Genomic DNA, 21,862 nt, shown 5'->3' with positions numbered 1-21,862 from the left:
AGAAGGAGATCAGGTGCGGAATTGGCCAAATAAGCAATGAGAAGAGCGGAGACGGTGGATCGCGCTCATTGGTCTCGTAGCGCGACTAGAGATTAGTTGCTGGTGAAAATAATGCTTAGTCCTGTATGTTGTTAATGGTCTACAGATTCTCGGTAATACTTTTTTTTATGTTTCTGTTGTTAACTTTTTATCACCTTATGTATAATTCATGGCAGAAGATCGGCATCCTTTTGTTAAGTAGAGTAGCTACTAAAAAGTTGAGCAGAAAATTTGTAGGTAATATAATGTGTCAGACGTATCGAATGTGAAATAAAATGAGACTGCTGTATCCGATCGAAATTCGTTCACTTTTGGTTTCACACAAAGCTTATTGGTTGCATATTTATAGTATTTTCTGAATATGTTGTTGTGGGGTTTAGGCAAGTGTTTCTTTCCATAGTAACTTAATTTCTGTTTTTTTTAAATTCTAAGATTTGTTCGAACTCTTGGTATTGTGAGATCGGTTATAAGACTTCATACCAAGCGATGTAGAATATTTCTTCTGTATTGTTGAGTAGGATTTTTCCTTTATTTTAGACTTTTTCTAGCCTTATCAGTCGTCAGTGTGTTCAATTGTTAAAGCTGTTAAAATAGAACTAGCACAATTAGCACGAATCTGTTTTGTCAGGTGAATTAAGTATAGGTTGTCATATTTGGGGAGAATATCGGGATCGTTAATGTGCAGTGATGGAATGATACACAGTCTTGATCTCATCTAAATTAAAACTTGCGTTTTCTGAGGTCAACTGATTTTTAGAATTTCTTTGTATTTATCAAAGTATGGGTTTTTTGTTCTATTGTTTCTCAAGTATTACTAAAATATTTTTCTTTGTGATAGTGTTGCTGTTGTTTGTCTATATTACAAAAATGTCTATAGTAAACCTCTGATAGTCTGATGGATTTGACGCTGTTTTGGCAAATTTTCTGGATATTGGATGATGTAATAAAATACACTTTCAATTTACTTTAAATTTATTACACAGTATTATAATAAATCTAGAAGTCAGTTGAAATATGGTTAGCATCTGTTACCTTCTGAGTAAATGCTGTGTTGTCATTTCTGATTAGTTGAGTAATGAATCACCTGAATCTTACTGTACTTCATAAGTATGCCAGTGACTGCCAAGCAGTTTGATATACAGTGAACTATAAATGCAAGAATGTGTATCGAGAAGTGTTAATATGAGACTTTTCATAATAATTGTATTGACTTTCACAGCCCTGTGTACAACAGTATAACTATCCAAGTAGGCCTATTGTCTCTACCTCTTCCTACTCCTGCCCTGCTGAACTCGTCCCCTCATACCTCAATACCATAGTAACTTGGTTCAGTCCCTTCCCACCTACATCTCCAACACTTCTCAGGCTCTCAATCTGCCCAGTAACCTTCAATTCCCTAACCCAGACCACCTCATTTTCACCATGAATGGGCAGTCCCTGTAAACTTCTATTCCCCCATCAAGAAGGCCTCAAAGCTGTCTGCTTATTTCTTAAAAGGACCAACCAATTCCTCTCCACCACTACCCTCTTCCATGTAGTAGAACTGGTCCTTGCCCTCAACAATTTTTCCATTGGCTTCTCCCACTTTCTCCAGACTCAAGGGGTAGCCCTGGACCCCAGCTATGCCTGGCTCTTTGTTGGCTACGTAGAACGGTCCACATTCGAAGCCTTCCCCGGGAATACTTAACTCTTCCTCCGCCCAATTGACAAATGCATTGGCGCTGCTACTTGCACCCATGCTGAGCTCGTCAATTTCATCAACTTTGCCTCTAACTTCCACACTGCCCTTAAATTCACTTAGTTCATTTCTGACACCTCCCTCCCCTTTCTCAATCTGTCTACATCCCTGGAGACAAACTGTCAACCGCCATCTTTTATAAACTTACCGATTCCCATGGATATCTTTACCATACCTCTTCCCACCCAGCATCCTGCAAAAATTATATTCCCTTTTCCCCATTCCTTCATTGCAGCCACATCTGTTTGCAGGATGTGTTTATCTTTTCCAGGATATCAGAGATGTCTTCCTTCAAAGTATGGGGTTTCCCTTACTGCACTATTGATGCTGCCCTTACCCGCATCTCCTCCATTTCCTAAACATCTGCATTCACCCCATCTTCCTGCTGCCTTAACAGGGATAGAGTTCCTCTTGTCCTTGCCCACTACCGCATCAGCCTCTACATGCAACACGTCATCCTCCACAACTTCCGCCATCTCCAAAGGGATCCCACCACTAAACATAACTTTACATCCCCGTTCACTTTCTACAATGATCGCTCCCTCTGCAATTCCCTTATCCATTCATTCCCCGCCCCCTCCCCCCCAAACTCCCTCCTGGCCCTTGTCCCTGCAAGCGGCCTAAGTTCTACACCTGCCCATTCACCTCTTCCCTCACCTCCATTCAGGGCCCCAAATAGTCCTTCCAGGTGTGGCACCAATTCACCTGCAAATCTGCTGGGATAATCTATTGTGTCTGACACTCCCAATGCGGCCTTATCTTCATCAGTGAGACGTCATAAATTGGGAGGTGGCTTCATCAACCACCTCCGCTCCATTCACCAAGAGCAGAACTAACTGGTGGACAAACATTTTAGTTCCCATTCTCATTCTTGATCTGACATGGCCCATGGCTTCGTCTTGTGCCAAGGGGAGGCCACCCGTGGTGGAGGAGCAACACCTTGTATCTTGTTCTGGGGGCCACTAATCTGATGGCATGAATAGATTTCTCCTTCTGGTTTAAAAAAAAAGTTCCCCTCCCTGTCCCCTCTTCTATTCCCTGCTCTGTCCTTTCACCCCTTCTAATCTGCCTATTACTACTCCCTGTGTCCCCTCCTCCTTCCCTTTCTCCTACGGTCCACTCTCTTCTCCTATCCTTCTTTTCTAGCCCTTTATCTTTCCCACCCACTTACCTATCACCTTTTCGCTAGCCTCCTTCCCCTTTCTCTTTGCACCCCCCCCCCACTTTTTCATTATGGCATCTTGCCCCTTCCTTTTCAGACCTTAAGAAGGGTCTCTGCCCAAAACGTTGACTGTTTATTCATTTCTGTGGATGCTGCCTGACCTTCTGAGTTCTTCCAGCATGTTGTGTGTGTTACGTAGATGTCTTTTATCCATTATACAGAGCCCTAGTGAGACTACATCTGGAAGATTTTTGTCGGGTCATTATTCTGCAAATAAATCGTTCAGTTTTCTACCAACATCGTTTGCTTGTGGTAAATTCAGAAAAGTTGATGACTTTCCAATAGAGATGCTTGATGTTATCTCTAAAGATACTATCAAGAAGCTAGTTCCGAAGATGACAATTGGGCATAAAAATTTGCTACTGCTCTGTATGATATTTGTTTTTAAATGCCCTTGGTAGTTGAAGGATGCAAATTTGTCAAGCAGCAGTCTCCTTCATTTTCCTTTTCTGGATTTTGCAATACTGAAGTTTTGAAATTTTTAGATTTTTTTAAAACTGTATAATGCAGCAACATGTGGGAATGAGAGAAAGTAGTCTTTGGACTGGGAAGTGTAGATGGTGGAAATGACAATAGCTAGTTTGCTCCTTAATTCAGTACCCTTTGTTTCAAATGTGAGGTACTATTGTGTGAATATTCTTGATAGTCTCAAAGGGGTACCTTTTGGAAAAATGTGTATCTACTTTTGTAATCAAATGCTCTTGTAAAGGGTCAACACATTTTTTGAATGTGTAATAACATGCATACACATGAAGCAAGCCTTCTGTGACTTGTGTAGAAATATGCCCGGGTCATTCTGTGCACTAATAACTTTCAGTCTCACCATGGTTTCAAAAATGTTTTCTTGCAAAGTGGTAACATTGCTTTTTTTTCTACATTTGATTTCATCTGTCAACAGACATCCCACCTCTCCCGGAAGTTCTGGGAGTCTCCCGCATATTAATAGTGGTTCCCTGTTGCTCGCAAATTATATACAATATCATGGAAATCAATTTTTTTGAGAGCGAGCAAGTGAGAGGCAGAAAGCAAGAGAGAGCACGAGAGCGACCACGAGAGAGAGAGAGAGCGCACAAGAGCGTGCCATGGCAGAGTGTTCCAAAAAAAGAAAATTGAAAATGTACGTCACCCCAGACTACCCTAAAGTGTACCCCTAATAGGGGTCAAAAATAATGACAGTGTTGCTCGCTGTGCTGTTTGCAACAGTGAGTTTTCCATTGCCCATGGTGGGTTAAAATGTAAAAGATGTTGAGGTGAGTTCAACAGGTGTCATTCGTTCATTAGCATAGCTAACGTTATTTAAACTAGCTGGATAGCTGCTAAGGAGCTACTCTATTGCAGACATCCCACCTCTCCCGGAAGTTCCAGGAGTCTCCAGCAAATTGATGGTACTACCTCCCTGAAATGAGTTTTTGCAGGGTGGGATGTCTGTGTCAAGACCTTGCATTTTAACTTAGTCTGTATATATTTTCCTCACAAATGACATAGGTATTACCCTTGTTATAAGCTTTAGGCTTGGCTGAGTTATTGAAGAACCAAATTCAATTGAGCTATTCCAACTGATTAAAAGATGAATATAGAAAAAATTGTTCTCAATAAAAAATGTGATCTGGGCATTTCCATATTTTTTAGTCTTTGTAACTATTGCTGATGATATTTAGGTAGGAATCAGCAAAATACTGTACCATTTTTGGTTTTTAGGGCATAGTGGCTAATTTTGATGTCTCTAATATAAACTCAGCAAGACTGACAAATTTGCAGATCAGTTTTGATTCATGAGCTTCTACTGTGTTTGCTTTCCAAAGTCAGGAGAAACAAAATCACATCTATGAAAATTGGAACTCGGAGCGATATATATTAGAAAAAGTGCAATCCTTTCAAATACCTGGTTTAAGACCCAAGTGCTTGCAGGAGTTTGAGCCAGGTTAACTTCTATGGTCTGAAACCTGGGCTAGAGATTGGAAAATTCAAGTTGAAATGTTATTGTCATTCAACCATACAATTGTATACAGCTAAATGAAATATTGTTCCTCTGGGCCATGGTGCAAAACACAGTGCATATAAACACAGTGTGTATATATGTATATATATATATATATATATACAATCCAACACATACAGTCATAACATAATAGCACAAGTCCTTGCCGTGGCCTGAAGGTTGATGTACAGTGCAAGATGCTTGTTTATGTAGGGCAATATAATGCTACTGATACTATATAATACGTAAAACAAGCTGTAGTGTAAGTATTTGAAGCAGCAGCAATAAAAGATGAGCAGTGACAGATGCTGGATGAGGGTGTCTGTGAGTTGGGAAGTGAGGGACGTGGCAGTATAGCAGTCAGACAGGATGCATGTGTGCAGTTTTGGGTGGCAGCAGGATGTTAAGAAGTCTAAATATTGATTTGAATACATCCACCATGGTATCCAGGGAAGTTAAATTTGTTTTATTTTGATATGTAGATATTGTATTGCTACAATAAAGAAAAGCCCATAGGAAAAATTCTAGCATGGATAAAGCAGTGGCTGATTGGCAAGAGGCAAAGAGTGGAATAAAGGGAGCCTTTACTGGTTGGCTGCTGGTGACTAGTGGTCTTTCACAGGGATCTGTGTTGGGACCGATTCGTTTTACGTTATATGTCAATGATTTGGATGATGGAACAGATGGCTTCGTTGGAAAGTTTGTAGATGATTTGAAGATAGTTGGAGGGGCAGATAGTTTTGTGGAAATAGGGTGGTTACAGAAGGACTTAGATTAGGAGAATGGGCGAAGAAGTGGCAGATGGGATACAGTGCCAGAAAGTATATGGTGATGCACTTTGATAGAAGAAATGAAAGGGTTGACTATTTTCTAAATGGAGAGAAGATACAAGAATCTGAGCTGCTAAGGGACTTGGGAGTCCTTGTGCAGGATTCCTGACAGGTTAATTTGCTGGTTTAGGCTGTGGTGAGGAATGCAAATGCAATGTTACCTTTCATTTCAAGAGGACTAGAATATAAAAGCAGGGATGTAACGTTATTGTCGCCAAGCAATTGATATTAGAATGTACAATCATCACAGCGATATTTGATTCTGCGCTTCCCGCTCCCTGGATTACAAATCAATAGTAAATATTAAAAATTTAAATTATAAATCTTAAGTAGAAAATAGAAAAATGGAAAGTAAGGTAGTGCAAAAAAACCGAGAGGCAGGTCCGGGTATTTGGAGGGTACGACCCAGATCCGGGTCAGGATCCGTTCAGGAGTCTTATCACAGTTGGAAAGAAGCTGTTCCCAAATCTGGCCGTACAAGTCTTCAGGCTCCTGACCCTTCTCCTGGAGGGAAGGGGGATGAAAAGTGTGTTGGCTGGGGGGGGTCGTGTCCTTGATTATCCTGGCGGTGTAAAGTGAGTCCAAGGATGGAAGATTGATTTGTGTGATGTGCTGCACCGTGTTCACGATCTTCTGCAGCTTCTTCCGGTCTTGGACAGGACAACTTCCACACCAGGTTGTGATGCACCCTAGAAGAATGCTTTCTATGGTGCATCTACAAAAATTAGTGAGGGTTTTAGGGGACAGGCCAAATTTCTTTAGTTTTCTCAGGAAGTAAAGGCACTGGTGGGCCTTCTTGGCAGTGGACTCTACTTGGTTGGACCAAGTCAGGTCGTTTGTGATATTGACCCCGAGGAACTTTTTTTGACCTGTTCCACTTGTGCACCACCAATGTAAATTGGGTCGTGCGGTCCACTACTCCTTCTGAAGTCAACAACCAATTCCTTCATCTTGCTGACGTTGAGGGATACGTTATTTTCTATGCACCATGTCACCAGGTTCTTAATTTCCTCTCTGTACTCAAACTCATCATTACCCGAGATACAGCCTACAATTGCTGTGTCGTCAGCAAACTTATATATTGAGTTTGATGGAAACTTGGCTACACAATCATGGGTGTACAGTGAGTACAGCAGGGGGCTGAGTACACAGCCTTGTGGGGCACCGGTGCTCAGAGTGATTGTAGAGTAGAGCTTGTCCCCTATTTTTACAGCCTGGGTCCTGTCTGTGAGGAAGTTGAAGATCCAGCTGCAGATCTGAGTGCTAAGGCCCAGGTTCCGGAGCTTAGGAATCAGTTTTGGAATGATGGTATTAGAGGCAGAGCTGTAGTCAATGAAAAGGAGCCTTACGTATGTGTCTTTATTCTCCAGATGTTCTAAGTAGGAACGTAGGGCCAGAGAGATGGCATCTGCCATTGACCTGTTGCTCCAGTAGGCGAATTGCAAAGCGTCGAGGTTGACCAGTAGGCTGTGGTTGATGTGTGCCAAAACCAGTCCCTCGAGGCACTTCATAGCAATTGATGTCAGAGCCACAGGTCGATAGTCATTCAGGCATGCCACTTTGCCTTCTTCGGCTCTGGGATTATCGTTGCCTTTTTAAAACGAGGGGATCTTAGACTGAAGCAAGGAGCAGTTGAAGATGTCAGCAAACACTCCAGCTAGCTCGCTTGCACAGGCCCAGAGAACCCGTCCCGAGACGCCATCTGGGCCTGTCGCCTTCCTTGGATTTACCTTCAGGAAGGCCCTTCTAATGTCCTCCTCGGTCATGATGAATCTTGATGCCACCATGTCCGGTTCATCTGGAGGGAGCAGGACGCTCCTCTTCTGTTCGAATCTTGAGTAGAATACGTTAAGTTCGTCAGGAAGAGAAACGCCGCAGCTGTTGATATTCCCAGCCTTTTCTTTGCGCCCAGTGATCTCATTTAGACCCTGCCATAGTCTACTGGCATCCCCCTGGTTGCCTGGGCTTCCAACTCAGCTCGATATTGCCTCTTGGTGCCCTTAATGGCTTTCCGGAGTTCACGCCTGGATTTCGTGTAGCGACTGGTATCCCCGGACCGGAAAGCCGCAGCTCTAGCCTTTAAAAGGGACTTGACCTCATAATTCATCCAAGGTTTCCGGTTAGGGAATACCCGGATCCCTAAGGATGTGCTGAAACTGGAGAGGGTTCAAAGGAAGTTCACAAAAATGGTTCCAGGATTGAATAGCTTGTCATAGAAGGGCTTTTGATAGTTCTAGGCCTGTATTCACTAGAATTCAGCAGAATGAGGGGTGACCGCATTGAAATTTAACGAATGGTGAAAAGCCTTGATAGAGTGGATGTGGAGAAGATTTTTTTCCTGTGGTGGGAGAGTCTAGGATCAGAGGACAGCCTCAGAATAGAGGGGCATCCTTTTAGAATGGAGATGAGGAGGCATTTCTTTAGTCAGAGAGTAGTGACTCTTTGGAATTCTTTGCCACAGGCATCTGTGAAGACCAAGTATTTATGTATATGTAAGGCAGAGGTTGATTGATTCTTGATTGGCCAGGGCATGAAGGGATATGGGGAGAAGGCAGGAGATTGGGGCTGAGGGGAAAATTGAATCAGCTGTGATGAAATGGCAGAGCGAACTCAATGGGCCAAATGGCCTAATCCTGTACCTATATTTTATGGTGTTAAAACAGCCAGATTGAAGTAAAAGATCAAGTCTCAGTGCAGGGCAGGGAAATCTTAGCACAGGTCATCATGTACAGTTAGCAGAGATATCCATAAACTCTCCTTTTAGCCATAAGTTTGAAAATGCATAAACATCACTGTGGTAACCCCATGCTTCCATATTATTGTAATAAATTACACCAAAAGCACAAGTTTGATTAAAGAAGTCCTCTCCAGTTTTAATAGATGTACCACAGAAAGCATCCTATCCAGATGTTTTTCAGCTTGGTACGGCAACTGCTCTGCCCATGATCGCAAGAAACCACAAATTTGTTGACACAGCTCAGCTCAACACCCGATGAAAGCCAGCATCTTCTGCCAATACTTGATGCTGCTTCAGTAAAGCGGCCAATCTAATCAAAAAAAGCGCACACCCTCCCTGAGCGCGGAAGATACAAAAGCCTGAACGCACGTATTATAGGGCTCAAGCCCAGCTTCTACCCTGTTGTACAGTAAGGTAGATCCTTGACCATGCTATCTACCTCTTCATGGCCTTGCACCTCATTGCCTGCCTGCAGTGCACTTTCTCTGTAACTGCAATACTTTGTTCTGCACTCTGGTATTGTTTTTCCCCTTGTACTATCTTGATGTAGTGATGTAATGAAATTCTGCATGGATGGCATGCAAAAGTTTTTCACTGTATGTTGATACAAGTGGCAATAATAGACCTAGTCATTCATCTATTTATTACTGAAAATGGAGAGAAAGGAGCTACTGAAGACAATGAACACATCAGACCTTTGATTTGCTATTGTGTGAACTTGTTGGCATGCAGGGGTGCCCATAGTTTGGCCATTCTTAGTCTAGCTTGTAGTGGATGTCAGGTATTCTGTTACAAAGTGATGGGGAGGGATATTTTGACAGCTCATATAAAGAATGGTATATTTGTACTGAATCCAAGTATCAGCCAAGATTTTGTGCTCTGATTTCTGTATTTCATTTTTAATCCCACACTTATTTCATTTGCAAGTCCCACCAGTAAGCCATGGTTGATATTCTTGTAAAGAGCCTTTTTTTTTGTTCTTTATGTCTCCTGCTTTGTTTACAGGACCCATACAAGGCACTTGTCACCAGAACTTGTGATCAAAATACCATACTTGTGCTGATTTGTCTCAGCATCTTAACAAATAAGTGACATAAAATTATTACTGGAAATGCATTTATGTGGAAGAGGAAAACAGTGAAATTTTATTTGAACTGCAACATAATCTCCCCTTCTATTATGCAGAAGATTGATTGTCATAGATACATCAGGTATTGGCTCGTGCATGTCTCTAACATTGGTATAGACTTTCACAACTGTAATCTCCATTGTTCCTGTTAACTCTTAATGTTTTAGCTGAACTAAGTATGTGTTTGAGATGGAGAGCTGCACTACCTTGCAAGGGATTGAAAAGGCCATAGGCCAATGTAAGAACAAGTAATATGGAGCAAACTATATCCCATCAAAGTTCCAAAATCTGGCAGTTGGGAACCTCTGTCATGAATTTACATTCAAATCTCCCCATGCGGAGTGGGAAAACATGCCAATAGGCCTTAGCGGACATAATAACTGTGACCATCTGTAAGAACATAAACTACCTTCAGGTCTCCATGTTGCATGTGATAGCAAATTAAACAAAAGCATCCTCTTCAGCTGCTTTCTCACAGTGCCCAAAGAGCTGCTTGTCAAATTGTAGTCTGAATTTTGTATATAGTTACAATAGAAATGATCTTTGCAGCAGATGAATGCTGAGAAAAATGTAGCTTGCACCATTAACTGCTTATGTACACTTAGAGGTCACTTTATTAGTACATCTGCTCGTTAATGCAAATAACTAATAGGCCAAACATGTGGCAGCAACTTGATGCATCTAAAGCATGCTGGCATGGTCAAGAGATCCTATTGTTCAAACCAAACATCACATTGGGGAAGAAAGTGACTTTGACTGTGAAATGATTGTTCATATCAGACATGGTAGTTTGAGTATCTTAGAAACTGCTGATCTCTGGGAAATTCTCACACAATGGTCACTAGAGCTTACAGAGAATGGTGCAAAAAAAATGCATCCAGTCAGTGGCAATCCTGTGGGTGAAAATCTCTGCTAGTGAGAGAGGAGCATCAGAGGTGAATGGCCAGACTGGTTCAAGCTGACAGGAAGGTGCCTGCAACTTAAAAAAAATGGTTTTAAAATAGAGTGCAATCTTCTGATTGCACAACATGTCAAACCTTGAAGTGGATTGATTATAGCAGCAGAAGCCTGCTCTGGGTTTCACTCCTGGATGTAATAAAGTGGACATTGAGTGTATGTATTTTCTTTATTTTGTTTAAACTCCCAAAAGATTGTCTGTCAATTGATAAAGACTGGAGTCAAACCTGACAAGGATAATGTGTGCAAAAATTTGTGTCTATTTGAAGTCTGCTATGTAGTGGGATCCAAGCCACTATTCTACCTAATGGTTTTACATCAAACTTGATATCAATGCAGAATGATGTTAAGCAAGGTTAATTGCTTAATGCTTTTCAGTTTACTGCACAATTGCACCTCACATCTAGCAAACTTTCTACTGGAGTGAATTAATCCAGAGCACAAACTGCTCTGCTTCCATCCCAGAATCAGTCATTTTGATTTCTGTCACTGATCTGCAATATGGAGAAGAACTGTATGGGTACACCAGTTTGGTGATGTGATGGTCTATGCATTGAAGTGTATGAAAGACTGAGTCTTGCCTTAAATATCTACAAAAAGAGTCCCATACCATTTGACCCTCTCACCTCTGACCTCTTTCGTACACCTGCCACAATCAAGGCTGATTTTTAATGATGGAATTTGTTATTTATTTTGGTATAGAGGTAAAGTCTTTGGCTGTCTCAAACTCCTCATCAAGGTCATAGTCTACCAGGCAGTGGTGGCTTCTATATACTGCTGAGATATTCAAACCTGGGGAGTTAACAAGAGTTTTCTCCCCATCAACTGTCAGAATAAACAACCACTATATAACAATAATAATAAAAGCAGAAAATACTAGAAACACTCAGCAGCCCAGGCTGTAGCTGTGGCTTGATTTGCTTGTATTTCCAGCAGATGCAGTTTTTTTTTAATGTGCAGAGTAATAAAATAGTCAGCTCTGATGGGTAGACCCTGTCGTTCGCAAGCTGACATCAAAGGTTCTCAAAACCAAATCACTACCCAAATCTCTTTCACAGCAAGAGATTAATTGCCAGTATATGGGGGTGGGGGAAATGTCTACATCCAATTCTTTGTTTTGTTACTTAAGCCCATCACCCTTATTACAGTATGGGCTGCCAACAATAGCTTGCCAAAACCCCCTGCCCTGGCCAGTCTTTTAAGTTTTTTCCCGCGTTTCAATAGGTACATTTAATGTCAGAGAAATGTATACAATATACATCCTGAAATTCTTTTTCTTCGCAAACATCCACAAATAGAAGAGTGCCCCAAAGATTGAATGACAAATGTTGGAACCCCAAATCACAACCCCCCAGCTTTCCCCCTGCATGCACAAGCAGCAGCAAAGCAATGCCCCCGCCCCACCGAGCACTCAAGCATGCAGCATAACATCAATAAAGACACAAACTTGCAGTTAATACTCGTTCACCCAGTAATTCGACATACCACAGGCTCTCTCTCTCTCCCTAATAAAGGAAAAAGAGGTGTCCCCATTTCACAGTGAGAGAGGAGACATTACAAACAACTCACTGATTTATGATGTTGAAAGTCTGTTGCATGGCTTTTTCCAAGCTCTGCACCCAGAGAGTCTGCCCCAAAAAGGCTCGGATCTCTGGACGCAGAGCCTACAGCAGCTAACCCGCTGCTCCTGATGTTCCATGTTCTCCTGCAACATATCTGTCAGGGGCACCAGCCTTGAATCAGCCCGTCTCCAGAGCCACCAAAATCCGGCACCCTGAAGGTGCACTAGTCTTCCGGCCACGTCCTTGGTGTAGCCCATCTTGGTGTATCCTCCTCCTCCTAGGGATGAGATCTTCGGACTTGCAGTTGGCATTTCTATAGCACTTTCTATGGAATAGGGTTGCTAGTACCAGGCCCAATCCTCCTTTCACAGCCAGGTTTAGGACCATTCATGGTGGAGGAGCCTCTCAATCGAGGCGATTTTTAAAGATAAAATTTCTGAGAAATTGTATAAGGGAGTTGCAAAATAATAGTCATAGTCATACTTTATTGATCCTGGGGGAAATTGGTTTTTGTTACAGTTGCACCATAAATAATTAAATAGTAATATGTGAATTATGCCAGGAAATAAGTCCAGGACCAGCCTATTGGCTCAGGGTGTCTGACCCTCCAAGGGAGGAGAAATAAGAACTGGATTGTTAGCTTGTTTGGATTGTACTATAGACCCCCACCCCCCCAAACGAGAAACAAAGGAGCTAATGTGCTGAAAATTGCATTGATACAGTTGTCATAGTAAGGGATTTTAACTTTCCTAACATGAACTGGGATTGCCATTGTGCTAAAGAACCTAGATAGGATGGAATCTCCCAATCAGGGAGAGGGAAAAGCTTGACCTTGTCTTGGGAAATCTGGTAAGACATGTGACTAAAATATTAATGAGGAAACCACCAATCATAATTCTATCAGCATTCAATTAGTTATGGGAAGGGATAGATCTGGTCCACAAGTTAAAGTTCTAAACTGGAGCCAAGTAAATCTTGACAGTACTAGACAGAAACTTGCAAGAAGTTGATTGGATTAGGTTGTTGCAGGAAAATGGATGTATGGCAAGTGATAAAGTTTTTAAAAGTGAAATTTGAAGGCTTCAAGATCTGCATGATCCTGTTTGAATGAGGGGCAAGGTTGGCAGCCTGAGATGATGAGGGATATTGTTTTTGTCAGGATAGAGAATTAGGCATAGGTCAAGCACGGGGAGATGGTATCAAGTGAATCCTTGGAGTAGTATGGGAGATGCAGAATTAAGCAGAAGGATATCTGAAGGTAAAAAGGAGGCATGAGATAGCTTTGGGTGAGAAGATTGTGGAGATATTATTTATATAAAACTGTAAAAAAAATTAACTATAGAGGGAATAGAGCTCTAACAAAGATATCTTTGCATGGAGCTGCAAGAGATGGCTTAGGTCCTTGAATAGTATTTCTCCTGTGCTTTTACCATGCAGAAAGACCTGAAGACTTTGGTTAGTTCTTGAGTTAGTTAAATGGGGATGTCTTGGGGTAGTTTGCAGTGTAACAGAAGAGCTGCTGGACATCTTAAAGCATCTGGCGATAGATCATTCTCAAGGGACTGATCAAGTATATCCAAGAACACTGGAAATTGGAGAAGAAATTGTCAATGGTGATGGATGAAGTGTTGGAAGCCCAGAGGGTGGCTAATGTTGTGCCTTTAACAAGGGCAAGAAAAGCCTGGGAACTATAGACAGGTTAGCCTAATTTGTGATAGGTAAATTACTCACGAGACTTCTGGAGGATAAGATCTACAAGCATTAGGAAAGATGAGGGGTAGTCAGTACGGTGTGGTGTATGGAAGGTGATTTCTCATGAATGTGAGTTTTTTGAAGAAATGGCTGAAAAGGCTGATACAGGGCAGTGTGGTAGTTTTGGTCTATATTGGACTTCAGTAGGCCTGTAAGGTTCCAGATGGTTTGCTTCTCTGGGATGTTAGATTGCATAGGATTTAGGGAGAACTAGCTAACTGCACACAGAATTGACTTGATAGTAGGAAGCAGAGGTGGAAAGTTGTTTTTTTGGCTGGAGGCCTTTGATTAGAGGTGTTCCCTAGGGGTTGATGTTACACCCATTGCTATCAATGATTTGGATGGCACTCAACAAGGTATGGTTAGTAAGTTGGCAAATTACACTAAATAGTGGCATTGTTGTAGGAGTACAGGGAGATCGTGAATAACTGGGTCAATGGGCTAAGTAATGGCAAATAGTTTCATTGGGGTAAATGCACAATATTGCATTTGGGGAGACAATTCAGGGTGAACAGTAGGGCCACAGGGATTATTGTTGAACAGGGGGAACAAAGAGTATGAGTACATGGTAGCCTGCAAGTGATTTCACGGGTAGACAGGGTGGTGAAGAAGGGTTTGGCTCAATAGATCATTGAGTATAAACGTTGGGATGTTATGTGCAGTTGTACAAGATGTTGGTAAGGCTGCATTTGGAATATTGTTCTTTTTTATTATCAGGGTAAAGTAACAATGCCATTAAGCTGGAAAGAGTGCAGAGGATATTTACGAGGATGTTGCTGAGAATTGAGGAAATGAGTTATTAAGAGTTTGAGAGGATTGGGACTTTTTTCATTGGAGCATAGGAAAACAAGGGGTGATCTTACAGAAGTTGTATAAAATCATGAGAGGCATAGCTAGGGACGATGTGCACTGATTTCACCCCCCACCTGCCCCCATCCAGGTTTGTAGATTCAAGACCTAGAGGGCATAGGTTTAAGGTGAGAAGGAAGAAATTTAATAGGAATCTGAGAAACAAGTTTTTTTTTAAACCATTGGTATATGGAATGAGCTGCCAGAGGAAGTGATTGAGGCAAGTAATTTTACATTTTTAAAAAGTACTTGGATGGTGCTATAATTTGTAACTCTAAGGCATAAAAAAAACACGAATTGAAAGGAAAACAAGGGAGCCGGAGGTTAACTGTGTACACTGGTTTTTACTTTAAGTGAGATGCATGTGAATGATGTATGCAATTCAATTATTTTTACATGTAACCCATAATGAATATTTAAATGAACATGTATACTTAAACAATATATTTACAATATTACTCAAATACTATTGAAATATTAAATACACAACAGACAGGTGCAGGGATAGGAAAGTTTTTTTTAAAAAATTGTCTAAACGTGGACAAATGAGACCAGTCAAGATGAGAATCTTGGTCCACTAATCCCAGATATATGTCACCGACTGACCATCCATGGCTTGTATCTCCTTAAAAATGAAGAATGAAGATAGGCACTGAGAACCTCCAGTAGCTTCAATAAACATGAACCCAGTTAAAAGGCGAGAAGGAACGCCCAGGGGGTAGGCGTGGACTGAAGCAGCGAGAAGTATAAGCAGAAGGGGTGGGGGCTTGTTTCAACTGTGTCCACAATTCTTCTCTACAGTTTCTTACTGTCAATGGCAGTGTTGGTGCCATATCAAGCCATAATGCATTCAAATAGGATGTTTTTCTACAGTCCATTCTTAAAAATTGATAGGGGTCGCTACGGACATGCCACTATTTCTTTAGCCTCCTGAGGAAGTAAGACATTCGTGAGCTGGCTGTGGCATGTTTGTGGTTGATGATCCTAGGAACTTAAAGCTCTCAACCTCACTATCAGGTGATACATTGGCTGCACCAGGCACCCTAAACCCCAATGAAGTGGTGTGGAAGCAGGTTGGCCTTCACCCAACAGATAGCATAAGACAATTTCATCTTTGATTACGTCTGACGGATATCCCGTACCCTTAAAAAGCTGCACGCCTTGGACTTGTTACGTTTCCCTAAAGTTGCTGTTTATTGTCCACGGAAAAAAAGATACCACATTAGTATTTTACTGAAGATCTGCACTGGCTGCAACTTGCTGGTTTGGACCGAGTTGGTCGTTCTGAAGGTGATGGGGGGGTTCTCGCGAGAGTCGGGGCAAGTGTCACTGCAGGAGAACCGCGGCCATTACTGAGAGAGGAGCTTGCAGGTAAGTGGGCCGGGGGGGGGGGCGGGTAAGATTTCCTGCAGACATTGCCAGGGATGCTGCCAAGGGACACCGGGGTAATCTGTGGCCAGAAATGAAAATTCTCTTTGGGCGCTGTGAACTACAACCCCCATCGTACATTGCGGCAGAAGTGCCCTTCATTGAGGCGGGTCTTTGCTTTGCGAACCGAGCGGAGGTGTGAGTTCAGCGGCCGGACCTCTTCTCCTTGCACGTAAAGTATTAGTGTTCACCGTCATCCCTGTCTGTCTCAGTTATGTTGACTGAACACGCAGATAGTTAACAGACTATTGCTGAGCCAAAAATATATTTGCATAATGTATTATCAGGGAAGTGGGTCCCACGGCTCAACCAGTCCACATTGAGGTGTCTGGTCTTTTCGAATTGTTTCAAGTCTATCTTTGTATCAGCGTAACCGTCTCTTTCCCGCGACAACTTAACTGCCTCTGTTAGTGAATTCTTCTGGACTCTGTTTCCTGATCACTTGTATTGGTGTCCTCGGGTTATATGCTGTTCCTCGCAAGAGGAAATGTTCTCTACGTGCACTTCACCAAATCCTTCACAATTTTGACATCCTATGAGGTCATCCCTCAGCCTTTTCTCGAGAAAGAAAAAAACTTTATCTGTTCGTCTTATCCGGGCATGTATGTATTTATAGTTTTGGTTTAATTCTCGTAAACCTTTTCTCTGATCTCCGTCCATGTCTCTTACATTCAAGTAACCTCTTTCATTTTCTCAAGACATCACCAAGTAGTTTACAGTCAATGGTGAACTTTTCTGTGTCGTATAGGAAACTAGTCAGCCTCAGTTGTGCAATACAAGTATTAATAGAAAATACAGCAATGATGTTTTGGTATTATCTGAGGGATATCTTGACTAAAACACCTGGGATAATCCCCTTCGCTCGTAGTTCCAATTAATCATTTGTTCCCATCTAAAATTGCAAATACGGACTTCATTTTAAATGTCTTCGCGGTGTATCATTCTTTCTGCAGCGGGCTAGAATTTTTCCACAGAGTTTTGACATCTGATTTCTGGAGTTTGAACTCGTACTTTTTGGATTTGGGTATAGATGTGATAACGATCTGAGCCAGAGATTACAAAATAGATTTTGGCACAGTGAAGGTCAGATCATAACCTGAACTGAGCAGAAGCACGGGGAGAACAAAAAAAGAGGATGCAATGTGGAGTGGAAACAATATAACAAGAGTGGATCAATAGATTATAACCTGTAGAATAAGAGTAATTAATGTGGTTCAGAAAATGTGATTTTCTTTGTTTGAGGTGTCTATTTTGAGAATGTGATGAAATTGACGGGTTAAGCAAGGACGTTATTAAGTAACGTTCCTTATCCTTTTTGAATATTACCTTGTATGTTTGCCATTTTGCATATTAAAAGCTGACGTCAAATTGCGATGCAGTGAGGATCAAATGTAAAATCATAAGTAATATGCTGCCCAATTTTGTGCCTGATGAAAGGTCATTAACCTGGTGTCATCTTGCATGTGCAGTTTTATCCAAGAGAACTATTGTATCTATTACGTCTTGCTGTAATTGATGAGCAAGCCACCTTTAAAAGTTTTCGACAGAAAATTGTTGGGAACTTGCTTTCAATTACCACAGTGTGCTGCATCCATCTAATGGGATTCCTTGTTCGTGTAACATTAAATTTTCAGATTGAGTGTGCTCGCCAGTGTGTCAATATAAGTCCTTTGACAATTGTTCTTTTTAATCAATTTTTTTTTAAATTTGTATTTACATAATGCAAGCTTAAGCTGTTTGCATGCGACAGTGGCCACACACCAGACAACGCCTTCCATAGGGCGGCCAAACTGGGTGAGAGCAGCCATCACGGTTTTTTAACCCTTGATGATTTAGGATTTGTCTACCCAAAGCATAAAAAGACTGGATTCAGCAAACTGCAGAGTAAACCATCAGCTTGTTCAACAGGCAGGCAGGAGTTTCCCAGCATGCATTGTGGAGTGGGAAGAGAACAGCAAGGCATGTAGATCACCCTGGTAATCGGCTGCATCCTGACCTGTCTCCAGTCGTCCTGACACTCGTCTTGCCAATGGATCCAGATAGACTGGGATGAGAGAGTGAAGTTGACAACCTGCGCAACTCTCTCTCACTTTAATCAAACTCGCGTGCATGTCACAACATCCAAATCCAAGTCTTGTCATGGGTGAGCGATGAAGCAGCAGGTGAGGATACACTGGAAGCTGTAGCTGCGAACCTGCGCGCAGGCAGCTCAGACCAACAAGTTGTTTTTCATTCGCCAGAATTGCAGTATGGAACTCGGCAGCCACCTGAGTGACTGAACAGCCCTTTTCAGGACCACAGTGCTCACCTCTGTACTATGAGGAAGGGGCTAGAAAAGGTGCCCTAAACATTGTCTACTTCTCTCAACCCTGGTCAGAAAACCATGGCAGGCGGGGATCCCACTTCAGCAGTTGAAATCAAGAAATCGATCAAAAGTGACACCACTCAGAATCGGCGCATGGAACATGCGAACCTTAATAGACAATACCAAGTTTGACAGACCAGAGAGAAGAACTGCTTGGTGGCAAGAGGACTGGAGAACTACAAGATTGACATCATGGCTCTCTCCAAGACCTGCCTGGCCAAGGAAGGCAAACTGACAAAAGTGGGTAGCAGCTACACATTCTTCTGGAGTGGATGCAGCAGCACTGAACATTGTGAAGTAGGAATCAGATTTGCTATCAGGAACCACCTTGTCCAAAAGCTTACCAGTCTGCCAAAAGGAGTCAATGATCATCTAATGACCATGCAACTACTCTGGGGAACAAATACAATGTCAGGCTGATCAGCAATGACCAACCCAGAGGAAGCCAAACACAAGTTTGATAGAGAGCTTGATTTCCTGATAGCAGTTGTACCAAGGTCAGGCAGACTCCATGTCTTTGGAGTTTTCAATGCTCGAGTTGGAAACGACTCCAATACCTGGGGCACCATGGGGTAGGCGGATGCAGCATCGATGGCCTGCTGCTTCTGAAAACCTGTGTTATGCATGACTTGATCATCACCAACATGGTCTTCCACCTGCCAAACTATAACAAGACAACTTGCTCTAAGCACTGGCGTCTGACTATGTCATCAATAGAAGATGTGACAGACATGATGTCAGAATGACCAAAGCCATGTGTGATGCAGACTGCTGGACAGAGCAGTGTCTGATTGTTTCCAAACTTAAAGTCCACATCCAACCCAAACAATGCCCTCAAGCAAGGAAATTTGCCAAGAAGCTCAACGTCAGCAAGCTGAAATCGGGTAGTACCGCAGACCAGCTGATTAAAAGCTTCCAGTCACAGCTGGCTGATTTTCACCTTGGAGGGGATGTTGATGAAAACTGGGCTGCTTTCAGAGATCATGTTCACTCTGCTTCCTTCAAGATCCTCGGATATACAACAAGGAAGAACCAAGACCAATTTGATGAGAATAATGAGGAGATAAAAATTCACTTACAGGAAAAGCACAGGCTACGCATCGCCTAACAGAATGATCCTTCGTGCACCTCTAAGAAGACAGCATTTGCCATTACGCGCAGAATAGTTCAAGCCAAACTCAAAGATACAAGACTCTTAGCTCTGCAAAAAGGCTGACGAGATTCAGGGCTACGCCAACCGATATAACGCAAAAAGATGTTTTGATGCTATCAGAACACTGTATGGCCCTCAGCCTTCTAGGACCTCACCCCTCCTTAGTGCAGGTGGCACCACACTCTCCACTGAGAAGGCCAAGATTCAGGGCAGCTAGGCAGAGCACTTTGAATCTCTACTGAACAGACCATCCACCATAAATGAGGAAGCAATTGATCGTCTTGATCAAGTAGACATCAACCATGAGATGGACTCTCTTCCCCAAGAAGAGGAAGTCAAGAAATTAATAGCCAGCTGTCAAGTGGCAAGGCTCCTGGAGCGGAAGCTATACCAGTGGAAGTCTACAGAACAGGTGGTCCACTCAAAACTAGCAAGCTGACGCAGCTCTTCCAGTCCTGGGAGAAGGGTTGGATTTCACAAGAAATGAAGTATGGATCCATTGTACACCTGTAAGGGAACCCACCAAGCATGTGACAACCACAGAGGCATCTCTTCGCTCTCAGTAGCTGGGAAAATGTTAGACAGAGTCCTGCTAGACAGAGTCCTGCTAGACAGGCTAAATGCTCATCTGGAATGAGGTAATCTCTCAAAAAGTCAGTGCAGCTTCAGGAAAGGAAAAGGAACTATCAACATGATCTTTGTTGCAAGACAACTCAAAGAAAAATGTCAGGAGCAGAACAGACAGCTCTTCACTGCCTTTGTCAATCTTATCAAGGCCTTTGATACAGTGAGCCGAGAGGTGTCGAGAAGACAGAAGTCATGCAGCATGCAACCCCAGATCAACCCTACCTGGAGCCATCCATCTCGGTGAATGGCCAGTGGCTCCAGGCCGTTGACAAGTTCACAGATCTTGGTAGCCCTTCTCAAGAGGAGTTCATGTTGACGATGAGGTCAGCTGCAGTATTGCCAAGGCAAGTGCCAGTTTTGGGAGATGATGCGACACTGTCTGGGGCGCAAAGGAGTTACTCTGAGAAGACCAAGCTGAAAGTCTACCACACTACCCACTTCCTACCCACTCTCCTCCACATGTGCAAAATGTGGGGAGTGCACATGAGACCAGCACGTAGACTGAACCACTTCCACCTGTCATGCTGACAGAAGATTGTGAAAATCAATTGGCAAGACAGAATTCTTGACATGGAGGTGCTGTCTGCAGCTGACATGCCTACCATCCACACATTGCTGATGAGACAAAAGGTCAGATGAGCAGGCCATGTCATCAAGATGTCAGATAATCACACACCCAAGGAGTTCCTTAGGGAACTGTCCACAGGGAAGTGCTCTCATGGTGGCCAGTGAAAATAATTCAAGGACAACATTCAGACTTCACTCAAGGTCCTTGAGATCAATCACACTTCTTGGGAACATGCAGCCTTGAATCACTCATCCTGGTGTAGCCTTCTCAATAAAGGTGGCACTAAAGCTGGAAATCTCAACGCTGAAGCAAAACGGAAACAACAACAGCAGAAAGAATGAGCACCAGGCACCTCAACTAAAGAACCTTCACTCGCTTGCCCCACGTGTGGGAGGTACTTCTTAGCCCAGATTGGACTCACTAGTCGTCTCCGGACACACAAATAACAAACACACCCGTTCAAGCGGTCCTCATCGTTCATGATGCACGAGCACACGCACGATCCAGATAGCTGTGTAGATATGCGGTCTTTTTGGACTCTATGCTGAATGTCACAATTTCACATAGCTACCTGTCTCTGTCGCTGGATGCGACATTAACTGTATTTGTCCCTGCACAGATGCTGCTCGTTTTTCATTTCCGTTACAAGTTATTTTTATCTCCACAACTGCTTCATTAATTTACCTGTTTATAATACACCGTACAGATGAGTTATGATCAGTTAGCATTAATTTCCTCTCCATAAAGGAACTGATAACTACATCTGCATGAAGTGCATCCAGCTACAGCTCTTTGAAGAATGTTAGGGATCTTTGGTTTGTATGGGAGAGTGGGGAGATAATTGATCAGAGTTACATGGAATTAGTCACCCTGAAGTTGCAGGAGGCAAGTTGCTGGGTGACTGTCAGGAGAAATGGAAATGTGAATA

At 42.6% G+C, this 21,862-nt stretch overlaps 1 protein-coding gene across 4 annotated transcripts in view; it reads left to right on the top strand.

The window, feature by feature from the left end:
- The first annotated feature begins 81 nt into the window (after positions 1-81).
- The window catches only part of LOC140206049 (UDP-N-acetylglucosamine transporter-like), a 71,810-nt gene continuing 50,029 nt past the window's right edge, over positions 82-21,862 (top strand). The window contains exon 1 of one of the 4 annotated variants that reach the window (XM_072274120.1): positions 82-152. The gene's annotated coding sequence lies outside the window, so the exon portion shown is untranslated. Of the gene's footprint in view, positions 153-16,090; positions 16,165-16,310; positions 16,394-16,779; positions 16,824-21,862 lie in introns of those variants that run through there. The other 3 variants (XM_072274121.1, XM_072274119.1, XM_072274123.1) reach the window with 3 other exon arrangements.

This window comes from Mobula birostris, chromosome 12, assembly GCF_030028105.1.
Source record: "Mobula birostris isolate sMobBir1 chromosome 12, sMobBir1.hap1, whole genome shotgun sequence".
Classification (NCBI taxonomy): domain Eukaryota; kingdom Metazoa; phylum Chordata; class Chondrichthyes; order Myliobatiformes; family Myliobatidae; genus Mobula; species Mobula birostris.
Note: the sequence above shows the minus strand (reverse complement) of the source record. Positions and strands in the feature narration are given on the sequence as shown.